The 18,596-nt window shown below is 41.8% G+C and overlaps 1 protein-coding gene across 4 annotated transcripts in view; it reads left to right on the top strand.

The window, feature by feature from the left end:
* Zbtb8a (zinc finger and BTB domain containing 8A) overlaps positions 1–18,596 on the top strand; it is a 47,159-nt gene continuing 28,563 nt past the window's right edge. Inside the window, exons 1-3 of one of the 4 annotated variants that reach the window (XM_047539598.1) lie at positions 1–18; positions 279–377; positions 11,375–11,477. The gene's annotated coding sequence lies outside the window, so the exon portion shown is untranslated. Of the gene's footprint in view, positions 19–145; positions 378–11,374; positions 11,478–18,596 lie in introns of those variants that run through there. The other 3 variants (XM_047539618.1, XM_047539590.1, XM_047539609.1) reach the window with 3 other exon arrangements.

The following is an 18,596-nucleotide window of genomic DNA, read 5'->3' as shown; positions in this document are numbered from 1 at the left end:
GGAGGCGCCTTTCCCAACGTAAAGTACAATTTTAAAATTAAGCTCTTGACTAAAATAATGATCCGCAGCCAACTGCCAGGGAATCTGGGCACCCCGGAGCCTCTGGAGGGTGCAGCGGGGTGTGGGCAAGGGCAGGGGGAGTGGGCGAAGCTGCTGGTTGGTGCCTGAAATCTGTGCGTTGCCCCTTTAATTGTGTCCCCAGCCCTCGGGCGTTTCTGTCCAACGCCCACGTCAGCAAATACCTTTTGTTTCTCTCACGTTGGGGCTACTTGTTTTAGGGCGCAAAGGAACGGCTTCGGAAGGGGGTCTTTCCCCCGCCGAGAACCGGGAACCTTCCCCGCCCGCGCGCGCGACCGGTCGGTGCGCCGCGGCCCGCGGTAAGTGGCTGCGCGCGGCGCGGGCGGAGGGCGGGCGGGGCGTCGGGGCTGCCGGGACCGGCCCGCGAGCCTGGCTGCGGGCGGCGGCGCGGGCGGCGGCGGCGCGGGCTCGGACGGCCCGGCCGGCGGCGGCGGCAGCGCTGGGACGCGGCCCCGGGCGCGCCGCCCGCAGGCGTCGCCGGCCCGAGAGCGGCGGGAGGCGTAGAGGCGAGCGGGCGCCATTTGCAGCCCGGGGCGCAGCGCGGCGGCGGCGCGCGGCTCCGAGGGCTAGGGACCGTCACAAAGGAGGCGCGGGCGGCGGCGGTGGCCCTGGCCTGCGGCCGGGTGGCCCGCGGTGGGCGGCGGCGGGCGCCGGCTCCGGGCCGCCCGTGCCCGCGCCCGCCCGCACCTCCCGCCCGCCGGCCGGCCCTGCCTGCGCGCCCGGGAGGGGCTGCGGGACAATGGCCGCGCCGTCGCCGCCCGCGCCCGCGTCCGCTCCGCCGCCCGGCTCGGCCCGACCCGGCCCGGCCCGGCCCAGGGGAAAGGCGGGAAGGCGCGCGGAGCCTCCTGGCGGCGGCGGCGGCGGGAAGCCGGCGGGGGACGGTGCCGGGCGTGTCTGGAGCCGTCGGGCGCCGCGCACTCGGGCGGGTCGGTGGCGGTCGGGCTCCGGCTGCCGGCGCAGCGACGGGCGGCCGCCGTGCGGGGCGCTGCCGGGAGAGAGAGCCCCTTGGGCGGCAGCCCGTTTCTCAGTGCAGTCTCCATTCCGTGGGCGTATGTCATGATACGACAGTCCTGGGCTCAGAACCGGAGGGAGACGGCTACTCCTAATAAGAACTGAGCCCCAGCATTCGTGTCACGACCCAACCGTACCCACGCGCCTCCCACCCAGGGAAACGGCCTCTTTTGTAAATTAGCGGTTTGGCCCCCTTCCCGTTCGGATGAGCTTATTTATCTTTGTACCAGTAGCCATATTCCACACCTTTCCAAGACGTGTTTGGAATCGGATTCACACCTAGTGGGCTCCAAACCACGCGCGCCAGTATCACCTCTATTCTTAATAAACCTTTATATTTGCAGAACTCTGTGTAGTAAACGGAATGCTTGCACATACATGGAATCTTACACTTAATTTCACATACAACAACCACCCAATCAGGCTATTGGTTATTCCACTTGGCAGAGGGAATATATACTAAGGCTGGAGATTCCCCCAGGCCAGGAGCTGAGTGATGCCAACCTCCCCATGCCTCCTGTTAGGACTGTTCGGAGGAAACCACCGGAGCAGTCTCCAGAAGCTTTAAAAAAAACCTTCAACTAACCTTTATCATTCAAATATTATTTTTAGATAAAACTCCCCCCACCCCCAGTACTGGACATTGAACCCGTGGACCTCCAACACGCTAAGCAAGCACTCTTACCACTGTCATTTTTTGAAATTTTTATTTTGAGACAGGGTCTTGCCAGTTTGCCCACTCTGGCCTTAAAGTTTCTATCTTCCTGCCTCAGCCTCCCCAGTGGGTTACAGGTGTGTGCCACCCGGGATAGATAAAACAATTTCTAGCAGGTTTAACTCTTTCAGTGACATAATTGTATGTTAATATTTAAAGGGTTTGATGTAAATTTTTTGATACTGTGGAGGTAAGTTTTTGTTACTTCTCTGCTCAAAATTGGGCATTTGCTCCCCATCTTATGCATACTAAAAGCCAAAGACCCATTAATAGTTTCCAAGACCCTACAGGAACTGGTTACACCCTTCCTACTCTCATAATCTGCCCCCACTTTCTGACTCCATCTCCCATTGCCCTCCCCATCCCTCCTTTGAGGTTCTTCCAACACCTCTGCTTGTTCCACCTCAGCGCCTTTGCGCTTGCCATTCCGTTTGCCTGAAGTACTTTTCACTCAGACGCCCACATGAGACTCTCTTACCTGCTTTGGACAAATATCACAATGAAACTTTTCCAATTCGGGTTTTGATTCTTTTAAATGTTTTTATACTTAATTCTTGGTCTTTCCTCTCTTGGTCCATTTATGCTGCTACAATAAAATACCTGAAACTGGGTAATTTATAAAGAAGAGAAATTTATTACTTAACAGTTGTGGATACCCAAGATACTGGAAGATCAAGGCCCTGGCAGTGCTATCTGTATCTGCTTCCAAAATGGTACCTTATTGTTCCATTCTCCAGAGAGGATGAACCTTGTGTCCTCCCATAGCAGAAGGGAGGGACGGGATGAAAGGGGCAAATTCACTCCTTGGAGTTCTTTCATTAGGGTTCTCTCCCCCTCCATGTGGCAAACCCTCAGACCTAATAATCTTCTAAAGGCTCCTCAATACTGTTGCACTGAGGATTAAGTTGTAATGTGAATTTTGTAAACTATCGCTATTAAGTGTTTTAGTACTTAATCCTTAATCTTCCCAGTTACAAAAGATGTTTATCCATCAGAGGATACTTTGACCACTCCAGTTAACGGAAGTTTTTAATCCAGGACTTTTTTTTTCTTTCTTTTTTTTTTTTTTTTCAGTGCTGAGGATTGAAACCCAGGGCCTTGTGCTTGTGAGGCAGGCACTCTGCCAACTGAGCCACATCCCCAGCCCGATCCAGGGCTTTTTGCTAGGGGGGCTAATGAGATTCGTTCTGGTGACCCTGGTGGGACACACCAGTTCTAGATTAATGCTGTCTACCTTAAAACAGGTGGTCTTCCAGACTTAAATCTTCAGTTTGTCTTTTCTTTCTATTCCAAAGACCTTCAAACTTAATGGTTCCTAAAACATGTAATTGTTTTTTTCCAACCCCTTTTTTAAAGGTCATTGAACTTAATGGGAATCTTGAATTCTGTAATAATCTTAAATCTACAATAGATATTTAACTCTTAGAGATATTTAGAATGTTTCCATTTGACTTTTCGGTGTCTCACATGAATTAGTCTAAACTTGCTATTTCAACTTATAAAATCAATGTACTGAAACAAAATCTGAAATGTATCACCCATATCCATTACTATCACACATTCTGAAAATAAACCTTTCTTAAATGCGTCAAGAGGACTATTACAACTGTAAGTTACGTTAAAGTCCTGTAGATGTGAATATTGTAACTGACCCCCATGTACAGGACATTTCCAATTTTTTTGAAAAATTCCCCTCCCTTTTGCTCCTTCCTCAGTCTTCACCACCATTGTCTTAGTAAATTCTTCACCATTTCTTGTTTTCAACAATTGCGTCAGCCTTTAAGTTGTTATTTCTTGTCCTTGCCTCTCTGGTCCTGTTTCTTCCATATTTCTCAGATTCTTTGGGTCTGTAAGTTGGATCATCTTCTCAGTAATACCTGTGATTCATTGGGCCCTAACTCGGTGGCAGGCAGTGTTCTGGCGGATTGTGTAGGTCCTGGTGGGCAGAGGAGGGCAGGACTTAGGCTTATTGGCTTTGGGGTCAGTCTGCCTGCATCCTAATCTGCTGACTTGCTCATTGTGCAGTTTTGAAGATATCTTTTAATCTCTCTCTGTCTTTGTTTCTTTACCTACACAGTGGGAATCACGGCAATATTTACCTCATAAGGCCATTGTGAGGACTGAAGTAAGATAATGAGTGTCAAGTGCTTAGCTATTTATTTTGAGATCTAACTCACATACCATACATACAATTCAGCCTTTAAAAATGTACAGTTTAGAGTATTCTGGTACATTTACAAAGTTGTGCAACCATCACCACCCTCTAATTCAAGAATATTTTCATCACTGCGAAAAGAAACCCCACAGTTAGTAACAGTCAATCCCTATTCATATGTCTCCCTATTCCCTGAGAACTACCACTACTTTCTGATTCTATGGATCTCCCCATTCTGGACATTTTATATAAATTAAATCATAAAACATGGTGTTTGTGACTTGCTTCTTTCACTTTGTATGAGATTTTTAATGTTCATTCATGTAACATGTATCATTATTTCATTCTTTTTATGACTGAATTATAATTCATTGTATGGGTATTCTGCATTTTTGTTTATCTGTTTGTCTATTGATGGACACTTGGGTTGTTTCTACCATTGATTGATTGATGGTTTGATTGATTGATGGTACTGGGGATTGGACCTGGGGCGCTTGACCACCGACCTACATCCCTATATTTTGTTTTGAGACAGAGCCCCTCTAAGTTTAGGATAATGCAGAGTTACTGTGGCTGGTCTCAAACTTGTGATCCTTATCCCTCAGACTCCCATGCCACTGGGATTACAGGCATGCACCACCATGCCCAACCGTTTTTACCTTTTAGCTCTTATGAGTAATACTCCTATAAACATTTGTATATAATCATCTGTGTGGACAGATGTTTTATTCTCTAGAATATATACCTAGGAGTGGACTTTTGGGGCCATTTGGCCATTTGATTTCATAATTTAAGGAACTGTCAGATTTTCCAAAGTGTTGGTACCCTTTTCTATGTCCTCTGGCAATATAGGAAAGCTGGATGTCTTCACATCCTGGCCAAAGCTGTTTTTATTTTGTTTCTTTTTCTTTTTTCTTTCTTCATTTGCAACACAGGGGATTGAACCCAGGGCCTCACACATGCTAGGCAAGCACTCTACTACTGAGTGACATGCCCAGCCCTTGTTATTTTTATTGGCCCAACCCAACTTACCCGATACTTCCAGGCATGGTTATTTGCCTCTTGGGCTCTTGGGTTTATAATTCTCACCTACTATGGATATTTTCTTCATTGTATTATAATTTTGTTTAAAAACCTTTCTCTCTTCCTTTCTGTCTGACCTTTTTTTTCTTTCTTTCTTTTTTTTTTTTTTTTTTTTTTTTGGTACTGGGGATCGAACCTAGGACCTTGTGCATGTTAGGCAAGTGCTCTATCACTGAGCTCTCCCTCCAGCCCAAGAACACTGACTTTTGACATGTCATTCATCTTTGTATTCCCAGGGTCACGTGTAGCCTGTCACACAGTAGCTGGTCAATAAATGTATCGTGTGTGTGTGTGTGTGTGTGTGGTGTGTGTGTGTGTACATGCGCGCGTGTGTGTGTGGTACTGGGGGGTTGAATTTAGGGGTTCTCTACCACTGAGCTATATCTCCATCCCTTTTTAAGGCAGGTCTCACTAAGTAACCAAGGCTGGCATGGAACTTACTGCCTCAGCCTCCAGATTCACTGAGTTACTACACACACCAACCAATACTTTTTTTTTTTTTTTGGTACTAGGGGGTTGAACCCAGAGGTGCTATACCACTGAGCTATACTCCTTACCCTTTTTATTTATTTATTTTTTAAAATTTGAGAGTGAGTCTTAAGGACTCACTAAATTGCCGAGACTGGTCTCAAATTTGCAGTCCTCCTGCCTCAGCCTCCAGAATCACTGGGACTCCAGGTATGCATCATTGCACTGGGCAATAAATACAAATTGAATGAATGTATCTCACCTTTCAGTTTAGCTGTCTGCCCTCATCATAAAAATAGAATAAAACATTTTTTGCTGTAAAAAATATAGGAAAAGAAATTGGGTATAACTGTATGGAGTTTGGAACAGTGCAAAATTAATTATTGAATCAAAAGATGAAATAGCTTTTTTGTAATTGTTTTTCTAACTCTCCAGAAAATCCCTGCTGCTTTGAGTGCTGTGACTCTCAACTGCATATGTGAAGTATGGAGGGTTTGGCAGAGGCTTTGTATCACCTTCAGATTCCTCTGTCTCACTGGCACTGTTGGTTAAGGTGCAATATGAAATCCTTATAATTTCAGAATATTTGGGGAAAGTTTTATTCCAAAATCTGCAATTTTCCTTTCACCATCAGAACACACTTTGGCAAACCAATCCAGGCCTTGAACTTTCCATCCTCCTGCCTCAGCCTCCTAACTGGGATTACAGGCACATGCCACCGTGCTCAGCTGTGATCACCTCTGTGTAAATTGACATTCTGAAAGCCACAAGAAAATGCATGGTAATAAAATTCTAAAATGCTTGCTTTTTCTACCAAGTAAAAGCAGTGTTTTAAAGCGGCTTGCTTAATTAATAATAATAATGGTGATGATAGTAACCAACATTTGTCTAGGACTTGTTATAAAAGGACAGGGTTATAAGCACTATACTTGGATTATCTTCTTATTTACTCTGTCCCACAACTTTCTGAGCTGTCCCCATCTTACAGATGAAGAAATTAAGGCACAGAGGAGCTAACTTCCAGGTTACCCAGTTAGTGTTTAAAGAGCCAGAATTTGCATGCAGTCAGTCTCATTCCACATGTACCCCAGAGTACACTGCCTGATGGGCAGCTCACAGACACTGCTCACCCCCCTGCTTAATTTTTTTGGGGGAATACCAGGGATTGAACCCAGAGGCACTTTAATCACTGAGCCCTTTTAAAATATTTTATTTAGAGACAGGCTCTTGCTAAATTGCTTAGGGCCTCCCTGCCTTCCTGAGGCTGGATTTGAACTTGTGTTTTCCTCCTGCCTCAGCCTCCTAAACTGCTGGGATTACCGGCTTGCCCCACCATGCCTGGCTCCTCCTGCTTAAATATTGAGGAAAATAATGTACCAATATAATGTCTGGATCTCGATGCAGAAAATAGAAACCACTGTAGTATTTTAAGCAGAAAAGGAGTTAATAAAGAATTGGATGCTTATAATATCAGAAGACCTGAGGGGAGTGGGCCCCGGGTTAAGCCTTCAGGAATGATTCCCAGAACAAGATTGCCAGGGGGCACACTAGGGAGGGGATGAGGAGGCGGCCAGTGACACTGCTCAACTGTCCCTCAACACGACCAAATAGCGACTGCCGGCTTCGTCACATTTGTCTCCTCTCAACCATGGAGTCCTTGACACTGGGACACTTCCATTAATGTGCTTGCTGGCACTGACAGCCCCAACAGTGGGAAGATGGTTCCTGTCTTGTTTTTGTCTTCTAAGTCTCAACAGAGTAAGATAGTAGAATGAGACAGACAGTATTACCCTGTATATGTATGATCACATGAATGGTGTGAATCTACATGGTGTACAATCATAGAAACGAAAAGTTGGACCCCATTTGTGTACAATGAATCAAAATGCAGTCTGTAAAAATAAAAAAGATTTTAATAAAAAAGACAAATAATACATGTTACCTAAAAAAAAAAAAAAAAAAAAAAAAAGAATATGCACTTTTTAGCTTTCTACAAGGAAGTTAGAAAGGATGCTAGTGTGAATTCACAAAGCTACTCTAATATCCTCTAGGGTAGAACTTGGTGATTATTCCTAAAAATGACATTTCACCAGCATATAAAAGCTGTTGAAGGCACAGACAGTGTTCAACAACCAGCTTTACACCCTGCCTCGGTGCTGGGGATTGAACCCGCTCTTCACCACTGAGCTGCGTCTCCATTCCCAACCAGTTCTCTTTAAAAGCTACAGAATTAAGCCGGTGTGGCGTTGCAGACCTGTAATCCCAGCAGCTCTGGAGGCTGAGACAGGAGGATCGTGAATTCAAAACCAGTCTCCGCCACAGCAAAGCACTAAGCAACTCAGTGAGACCCTGTCTAAATAAAATACAAAATAGGACTGGGGATGTGGCTCAGTGGCCAAGTGCTCGAGTTCAATCCCTGGAACCACCCCTCAAACAGTTTTTGCTGGCCACCATACAGACCCAGCACTGTACTAGTTAATATGCTTTTAAGTAACACTGTCAAAGTTGTGAAGCTGTCAAAGTAACACCATGCTCTGAGTGCCCTCCTACCTCATTAGGACTTGATGACAGATGCACTTTCGGCATGGCAAGGAGTTGTTCTCAAAACCCATTAATTTTGTTCCCCTGAACTGCAGAATCCTAGTTTATCCTTAAATTCAGTTCTGCTGTTTTTATATTGTTGGTGGTTTCCTAAAATCCCTTTCATAGCCAATTCTATTTCTTATTGTACTTTGAATGTAGCGGTGGATAATCCATGTCTGAGGTTTCCCCACCCCATCACCTTTTGCTCTCATCCTGTTTTGGGCCTTTTATTTGAAGTTCTTTTGGGGGCTGGGGATGTAGCTCAATGGCAGAGTGTTTGCCTAGCGGATACTGAGGCACTGGGTTCAAGCCCCAACACTGCAAAAAAAAAAAAAAGTTCTTTTTATTTCTCACATCATCTCGGCTATAGGGACAAATAGGGGGTTTTGTTTCTTTCTTCCTAGTAACCTTTGCCAATCAAAAGAAGGAATCCCACTGCATTTTATGGAATGCTCCAGTCATCTTGGCTACCTTCTCTTTTGGTTGAGGCTTAGAAATTGTTTCCCAAATCTCTGTCAGCAGTGTTTTGAACAGTTTGTTGCCAGAATTCAGACCCCCTCAGGAATAGGTAGTTGGTGCCTTTGTTTTTACTAGATAAAGTATATAAAGTATATTTGAATAGTTCTACTTTCTTAGTGGTGTTTTCAGGATCTCAGTTAAAAGTTCATGAATTCCCGTGTTCACCTGAGTGCCCATCAACAGATGAATAAAGAAAAGTGTGGTATTGTGTACTCAATGAAATATTATTTAACCTTTAAAAAGAGGGAAATTCTGCTGGGCATGTGATGCGCTCCTGGAATCCCAGCAATGCAGGAGGCTGAGGCAGGAAGATCACAAGTTCAGGACCAGCCTCAGCAACTTAAGGAGACCCTTTCTCAAAATAAAAACCGGAAAGTTCTGGGGATGTAACTCAGTGCTGGAGCACCACTGGGTTTGATTTCCAGTACAAAAAAAGAAAAAAGAAAAAAAGAAGAGGGAAATAGCTCAGAGGTAGAATGCTCGCCTCACATTCATAAGGCCCTGAGTTCAACCCCCAGCACTGCAAGATCAATAAATAAAGTGAAATAAGAAGGAAATTTTGTCATGCTACGTGGATGGAATTGGAGAGCATTGTGTTGCGTGAAAAAAGCCGGGCAGGGAAGGACAAATACACATGCTCTACACTGCTATGTAGAACCTAAAATAATCAAATCCATGAAAACAGTAAAAGCGTGTTTACTAGAGGCTGGAGATTGGGGGATGGAAAGAGAAAGGGGACATTCTCAGGCAGGAGGAATGCGGTTGTTTATTTTTTCCCATCTATTGCACAGTGCCCATATCACTAATAGTAGTGTTCTGTACATTTCAAAATTGCTGAGAATATATTTCAAATATCCTCATGGCAAAGTATAAATATTTGAGATGACACATATGCTAATTAGATTGATTTAATTATCCCACATTGCTACGTCCCCAGCCCTTTTTACTTTATTTTGAGACAGAGTCTTGGTAAATTGCGCAGACTGGGCTCAAACTTGCAATCCTCTTGCCTCAGCCTCCCAAGTCACTGGGAGAACAGGCATGCACCACAACTCCTTCCTGGCTGAAACTGCTTTTGGAAACGATCATACTTGGTATATCTGTGATTGCAAAAACATGACATCAGTTTGTACCCCACAAATAATAATTATAAATAATTATAAGTTATAAAATCATAAATTGTTTGTAAAATTGTTTTAAAATTATCATTATAAATTGTTTATATCAGCCAGGCACAGTTGCACATGCCTGTAATCCCAGTGGCTCAGGAGGCTGAGGCAGAAGGATTGCAAGTTCAAAGCCAGCCTCAGCAACTTAGTGAGGCCCTGTCCCAAAATAAAAAATAAAAAAAGGGCTGGGGATGTGGCAAAGTGGTTAAGCATCCATGGGTTCAATCCCTGGTACCACAATAAAATTAAATTAAATTAAAACAAATTGTTTATTTAAAAAATTCAAAAAGTTGTTTCAATTGGCTTTCTTTTTTATACTCAACTATATTTTTAATAAGCATATAATACTTTTGTAGTTGGAAAAAAATTATTATAAAAAGTGATTACAGCCAGATACAGTGATGCAGATGTGTAATCCCAGCGACTCCAGAGGTGAAGGTGGGAGGATCACAAGTTTGAGGCCAACCCTAGCAACTTAGTGAGATCCTGTCTCAAAATTTAAAAGGGGGTGAGGATGTTATTCAATAGTATAATGCTACTGGGTTCAATCCCTAGTACCAAAAAAAAAAAAAAAAAAAAGTGATTCCATGAATTCGTCAACCTTATTTTAGTGAGAATTCTTAGCTTAATTAATTGGCTTAACAGACATCAAATTCATTTTCCAGTGCTTATAGAAATAAAGCACTCTGCATTAATAATGGTCCACACAAAAGAGTCCACACAAAAAATAGAATTTTTTTCTTTATAATGGAAAGCTTTGGATAGAACCCAGGGGAGCTCTACTACTCAGCTATACCCCTAACCCTTTTTATTTTATTTTGAGACAGAGCCTTGCTTAATTGCCCAGGCTGGCCTCAAACTTATGATCCTCCTGCCTCAGCCTCCTAAGTCACTGGGATCACAGGTATACACCACAACTCCTTCCTGGCTGAAACTGCTCTCTAAAATGACATTAATTATTATATCTGGGGTTGCAAAACATGGTACACTTTGGTACAGTCTGGCAAATTGAAAGAGTTATGGAAGATCTGAGTGACTTGTGGACTTTCTGAACCATATATACAATAGAACTTTTTTTCCTTTCTTCCCTCAGAATTATACAGCTTTTAAGATATGTTGAATTTTTCAAGTTGACTCTTTAAAGCTATTGTGTTCGGTTCTCTTGCAAATCATGCTGATGTCACTTGAAGGAGAAGGGCAAGAGGACTTATGTTGCTGTCTTGGTAGTGTCTGCTGGCCCGCCTTGGAAAAGTCTGTCATCTTAAGAAGTTTATTTTATTGTCAAAGTTAAAAAGTGTGTTTGCTTTCAATTTGTCATAATTTATTATCTCTCGTCTTGCAGACTTCAATATTGAGATTAAATATACACATAAATATATAATATATATGTTTAATCTCAATAAACAAAATTGATGGCCAAATGATTTTTTTCAATAATAATCTATGCCAGATTATCTATTTTTACATGTTGAAAAATGATACCCTATAGATGCTTCCATATAATTTATTTAAATAAATATGTATTATGTATTTTAGTAGATGTTTCTCTTATTACAAAAGTACATTTTAAATAACTATTTTCTCTCTCCACAGGACAGTTCTCCATACACAGACTGTGTTTGACTTGGAATCTTCACTTTTTTACTCCATTCAACTGATTTAACAGGGTTCAAGAGCAGCATTCATAAATTTCCAGGTATGGGGGTATATATATAGATAGCTATATAAAAAGATATATATATACATATGTAAATTTTTGGTGCTATTGAACCCAGGGTCTTTTTTTTGGTGGTACTGGGGATTGAACACAGGGCCTCATGCTTGCAAGGCAAGCACTCTACCAACTGAGCTATATCCCCAGCCCCAAACCCAGGGTCTTGAGTATGCTAAGAACATGCTCTACAACTGAGCAACAATTTCAACCCACAAATGAAAATTTATAATTCTTGTTTTTATACCTCACTTAAAGATATATACACACACACACACACACACAAAGTAAATTTTACAACCGTAGATTTTTATATATCAGAGAATGAATTTATTGCTTTAAAACACACTTGATCAGACATCAATCAGCATCCTAGCTGGGGATGGTGGTGTATGCCTGTAGTCTCAGCTACTCGGGATAGAGGCAGGAAGATCACTTCAGCCCACAAGTTTGAGACAGACTGGGCAACAAAGTAAGACTTTGACTCAAAAAAGGAAGAAAAACTTAGAATATTCATCATTCTGATCTTTTTGGCCAGTTCTTCAAACTCACTTATTGTTAAAAATTGTTCTAAGGGTAATTTATCTTGACTGATGTCTTATCTCTCTTCTTATGGATCTGGGGTTTGAATGCAGGGTCTAATGATACCTGTTAGGCTTCACTCCCAACTTCCTTGTTCCCTGGACTTTTTTTTGCTGAGACAGTGTCTTGCTAAGGTTTCCAGGTTGGCCTTGAATTTGCAGTCCTCTTGCTTCAGCCTCTGAACCCAGTTTGACAAACCTCCTTTCTTTGTGGCGGGGCAGGGGCAGGTAGTGGGAATTGAACCCAGAGTTTAGGCATGCTGGGTAAGTGCTCTACCACTGGGCTACATTCCCCAGGACCTTGACTGATCTCTTAAAAGAAATGTAGCGTAAAGTTGGGCACAGTGGTGTATACTCATAATCCTAATAGCTTGGGAGCTGAGGTAGGAGGATTGGGAGTTCAAAACTAACTTCAGCAATTTAGCAAGACCTTTCAGCAAATGAGCAAGACCCCATCTCAAAATTAAAAAATAAAAAGGATCAGGGATATGATTTAGGAGTTAAGCACACTTGTGTTCAATCCCCAGTACCAAAAAAAGAAAAAGAAAGAAAGAAATGTAGCATATTTTTCTGAACATGGGCTAGATTTTTAATTCATGGCCTCTCTTGTGTATGAACTCCTTCCATTCTGCCTTAATCAAAGACTCCTATTACAATGAGCTGAAGATGATCTACACCAGTCCTTTCAATTTGCCAGGAAGGGAATGAACCTAGAAAGGCAGTAACTTGTACTACAGACATACAGTTCATTTAGTGTTAAAAATAGAGTCAGAATTCTGATCTCCCAAAGTTATGTCATGCAACTTTGGAGTCACTGTCTAGGTTAATGTCCTGTTCTGTAAAATGGGGCTAGTAATACCATCTGCCTGAGTGGTTGCTATATGTGAGGATTAAATGAGACCATGAACACCCTTCCACTGTGTCTTTCTTAAATCTCCCACTCCTGGCTGACTTGTCACAAAGTTCTTCTATGTCTCCCTATAATTCTCTGTGATGCTGGCTTCTGCCCACCCCTGCTCCGTGACGGTGGGCGATCCTGCAGGTTCTCATCTCAGACCTTGTTTCCACTGAGCCCCTTCATCCCTGCTAATAGCCCCATCACTATCTGTAGATGTCTCCTGCACCTCTGTCTTCAAGTCTGACTGTCCTTCTGAATTTCAGGTCAGCATTGCCAGTGGCCTTCCAGCCATCTCAACCTGATTTTCCATTTGCCTCAAATGCACTTAAAACCAGGCATTGCTCTTCCTTAAGCCAGTTCTTCTTCTGGACTTTCCAATTTGTTGTGCTACCATTGAACACCTAAGCTTTAAAAGATACTGTTGTCTTTTATCTCTCCCTAGCCTTCCACAGCCAATCAGCCATCAAAGCCCCTGGATGTATTCACCACTGGGTCATTCCGACTGTTCTTCCTTCCCATGCCTGCCATCATCACTGAGTTCAGGCCATTAACAGACTGACAATCACAATAGAAAATGAAGGAACCATTCAGCTGGAAGTAGTTCTCCCCACCCTTGCTGGGACCCCACCCCGTTCCTCTCTCTCTCCCAATGGGAATACAACTTCTTTACTTTTCACAGCCGAAGGTCAACTTGTCACCTTCATGTAGTGCACGGATCTTGATTTAAGTAAAGACAAGACTTCCATCACTCTGGGAGCTCACAGGGTATTAAAATCATTTTCTTCTTTTTTCTTTTGGGTACTGTGGATGGAACCCAGCAGCACTTTACCACTGAGCTACATCCCCAGACCTTTTTTTATTTACTTACTTTTATTTTAAGTTGGGGCCTGGCTAAGTTGCCGAGGCAGGCCTGGTACCTGCGGTCCTCCTGCCGAGTTGCTGGGATTACAGGTGTGCACCACTGTGGCCGGCAGCATGTTTTAATCTTGCATTGTAGCCTAGATCTAGTTAAGTATGAGACTGATGGTTAATACTTTCCTGATTTATTCGACAGATTTAAAAGACTTTATTTCTGAATATATTCATGATTCAGAACTTAAAAAAATATTTAAAAGTATGATGCATAAAGTGTCAGTCCCATTCTTGTCTCCTGTCTTCCAGACTGCAGTAGTCAGCTACTGTTAATCCTTGGAGAGTTTCCAGTTACTTTTTTTTTTTTACCTTGTTTTACACACACATAGACACACACACTTATTGTTTTTTACTTTGCCTTTTTAAAGATTATGTATCATAGCCATCTTTCTATATCAGTAGTGTTTTTTATGTTTACTTAGAATTATTAATATTCCATCATATGGGTGTAGCATAATTATTTTAACTATACTCCTTTGATGGACACTTATTTTTTTTCACAATATGAGAGGTTGAAAGCACCAGGGATGCTCTACCACTGAGCTACCTCTCTAGTGCTTTTCATTTTTTTTGTTTTGTGATGGGGGCTCGCTGAGTTGCTGAGGCTGGCCTCAAATTTGTGATCCTCCTTAGCCATGAGTCACTGGGATTACAGGCCTGTGCCACCACGCCCAGCTTGATGGATGTTTTGGTATTACAAACAGTGCTGCAGTGAATAACCATATCTGTATGTCATTTTGATCATGTGCTAGTAGACTTGTAGAGACAGATCCCCAGAAGTGAAATTGCTGGGTCAGAGATGATGTGCATTTGTAATTTTGAGAGCTATTGCCAAATGGCCCTCCCTGGGCTTGTACCACTTTATGTTCCACCAGCAGTGACTGAGAGTGCCAGAGATGGAGAGCGATAACTGAGTGTCTTCCCACAGCTTTGTCAATGTTATCAAATTTTGGAGTTTGTGTGTTTGCACTGCTGGGGATCAAACCCAAGGCTGCACGCATGCTGGGCGAGTGCTCTACCACTGAGCCCTGTTCCCATCAAATTTTCAGATGTTTAATGAATAGAGGGGAAAATGACCCATCAGTGTGGTTTTCATTTGTGTTTATATTTTTTATGAGGGAGGTTGAACATCCTTTAATATGATTAAGGTATATTTGTATTTTTTTCTCAAACCGTCCTTTGTCCTATTTTCTTTAAGGTTATTGTTCTTTTTCTTAGCAATTTCTTGAAAGCTTGGTATGTATTATATAGATTACTCTTTTGTCTGACACATTTTGGCATTCTGGCGTTTCCCTTTTGCCTTTGCTTGTGGCAGTTTTTGCCCTGTGTAAGTTTCATCTTTTTGTAATCAAATGTTATCAATCTTTCCTTTATGCCTTCTGTATTTTGAGTCAGGTTTATAAAGGGCTTTTCTACTCTGAGTTTATGAGGTCTTCCATATTTTCTTATAGAACTTTTGTGGGTTTTTTTCATATTTAAGTCTGTGAGCCTTATGGAATTTATCCTGTTATAAGGTTGGCTGTGTAAATGCAGCATAATTTTGTCCCCCAGAAGACTAAAAATTGTTCTAATGTGTTTTAGTCTGTTTTATGTTGCTGTAACAGAACACCTGAGACTGGGTGATTTATTAACAATAGAAGTTAATTTTGGCTCACAGTTCTGGAGGCTGGAAAGTCAAAGGGCATGTAGGGAGGGTCCTATTCTATGTCATAACATAACAGGCGACTAGAAGGGTCACATGGAGAGAGAGAAAGCAAGAGAGAGCTGAGGAAGCCAAACTCATTCTAAAAAATGAGAGCAAGAACTCACTCACTCCTAAGAGAATTACCCAGTCCCAGCATTAATCCCTTCATGAAGGCAAATAACCTCAAGACCCAAATACTTCTTTTTTATTTTATAAATTTATTCCTAGGTGTGTGTATACATGTACAGATACATATATTTACATTATTATTTATACACACATTTTGGGGGGGTTGCTGGGGATCAAGCAGGCCTTATGTATGCTTCACACGTGTTCTTCCCTAAACTACATGCCTGCTCTTCTCATTTTGTGTGTGTGTGTGTTTGTATACACTTTCTTTCTTTCTTTTTTTTTTTTTTTGATACTGGGGATTGAACCCAGGGGTGCTTAACCTCTGGGCCACATCCCCAGACTTCGTTTTATATTGTTGATGCTACTATAAATGGGAGTTCTTTATCCCATTATATCTCTAATCTAGTAGGGATTTTGTATATATGAAAGTTATTGATTTCTAATACTAATTATATAACTTCCTCCACTTTGGGAATACTCTTCTTTTTGGGATAATTTTGCAGTTTATTCTTTTATATTGTCCAGGTGTACATCATTGTTATCTGTAAATAGCAATAATTTTACCATCACTTTCCAATGATCCTTTTTCCAGTTTTTTTCTCTAACCTAATTCCATTGGCTACTGTGTTACATGGTGGTGACAGTGGGCATCCTTGTCTTATTGCTGACTTTACTGGGAATGCTTCTATTTGGATGCTAGATTTTGGGCTGAGATAGACATATTTTATCACCAATAAGCTTTTATTCAGAATAGATTGTAGACCAGAATCTATATCCTAAAGATTTAAAAAAATAAGATGATCTGGTCGCAGTGGCGCACTCCTGTAATCCCAACTCAAGACTAAGGAAGGAGGGTCAGAAGTTCCAGACCAACCCTGGGCAATGTAGGGAGACCCTATCTCAAAATAAAAACTAAAAAAGGGTGCTGGGGTTGTGGCTCAGTGGTAGAGCACTTGCCTAGCATGTGTGAGGCCCTGAGTTTGATTTTCAGCACCACATATAAATAAATGAATAAAATGGTCCATCAACAACTAAAAATATATATAAAAATTTTTATGTATATATATATATATATATATAATTTTTAAAAAACTAAAAAAGGGCTAGGCATGTAACTCAGTGGTAGTGTGTCCCTGGGTTCAATCCCTAGTACTGCAAAAATAAATAGATAGATAGATAGATGACTGTATTTGCCTTTAAAATGCTTATAAGGGCTGACCACAGTGGCACACATCTGTAATTCCAGAGACTCAGGAGGCTGAGGCAAAGGATCAAAGTTCAAAGACAGCCTCAGCAATTAATGAGGCCCTAAGTAGTTGAGCGAGACCCTGTCTCTATATAAAAAATAAAAAGGGTTGAAGACATGACTTGGTGGTTAAGTGCCCCTAGGTTCAATCCCTGGTTCCAAAAAACTAAATTAATAAAGAAATTTTTTAAATAAAATGCTTTGGCTGGAGTCACGGCTAAGTGGTAGAGCACTTGCCTGGTGTGCATGAGGCCCTGAGTTGGATCTTCAGCACCACATAAAAATAAATGAATAAAATAAAGGTCTATCAACCTCTAAAAAATTTTTAAAAAATAAATAAATAAAATGCTTATAAGGCCAGGTGCAGTGGCACATGCCTGTAGTCTCAGTGACTTGGGAGGTGGAAGCAAGAGAATTGTTTGAGCCCAAGATTTTAAAACCTGCCTGGGCAACACAGTGAGACCCTGTCTCAAAAATCTAAAGATTAAAAAAAAAAAAAATGAATTAAAGGCTTATAGTGGAAGACAAATACAAAAATTAGTATTATAGATGTCACATTAGAGTTATGTTTGGGTAGAATGGAGACAAAAAAGAATGATAGGTAGCTCATTAGCTTGAGCCCTGTGTCAAAATGAAATTGCAAAGAACAATGTACATATATCTTACCAATATAGTTTGTGATTGAATTGATTATAAAATGCCCTTGACTTTAGGGCCAACATATAGGAAAAAATCATATAAAGAACTTTTTCATTTGTTGGATAAGGACACTTGTGAAGATATTGAATACCTCTCATGTGCCAAACATTAAAACTAAGACAGGACGTACGCTACACAGAATAGCACAATCTCTACTCATGCAGGTATCACAGTAATAAGGAAACCTATATAAAAATGGAGCAATGAAATATAATCCAGCAAATTGCCATGAAGTACATGAATTAGGCACAAGGAATCAAAGAGGAAGTAATAATTGAATTCAAGGTCCTCTTAGATGGAGAAGGTGGTTGTGTTGTGGGACAAGGAATAATAGGTACCAAAACTTAGCAGCATGAAGGCCATAGTATGCCCAGGACCTCTCCCATAGCTTAAGAGTGGGAGGTAAGGGAGGTAAGGGAGGTGGTAGGAGACGAGCAGGCAGAAATTGATAGAGCCAGGTTCCCAAGGGTATTGAATCCAGTTACACAAATGTGAGCTTCACTAGGGGGCAGGAAGGAGCTACTGAAGAATTCCCAACAGCAGAGTCTGAACAGACAGCCTGCGGGAGGGTGGATTGAAGGGAGACCGTTTTGGAAGTGTTACTCGTCTAATATTCTCTGTGATGTCATTTACCTTGCATGAGAATTTGCATGATAAATTACCCCTAGAAGTTAGTGCCAGAGGAATGTTTATTTCTCTTAGGGAAATGAAGGGAGATATATCAATCATTTGTGTTTCCCAGGTGTTTTTTTGTTTGTTTGTTTGTTTTTGTTTTTTTGGTTTGGCTTGGGGTGTTTCCTTGTATTTCAGGGCAAATAGTACTAAATGTAAATGGTACAGAAACCATCTCTTCTCCATTTCAAATTTCTACTTTTAAAATATCACATTGTATATATATTTTAACTAAATCCTTTTTAAAAGGACAAATGAGCTGGGCATGGTGGCACATGCC

Source organism: Sciurus carolinensis, chromosome 1 (assembly GCF_902686445.1).
Source record: "Sciurus carolinensis chromosome 1, mSciCar1.2, whole genome shotgun sequence".
Taxonomy (NCBI): domain Eukaryota; kingdom Metazoa; phylum Chordata; class Mammalia; order Rodentia; family Sciuridae; genus Sciurus; species Sciurus carolinensis.
This window is presented reverse-complemented; position numbering and strand designations above follow the sequence as displayed.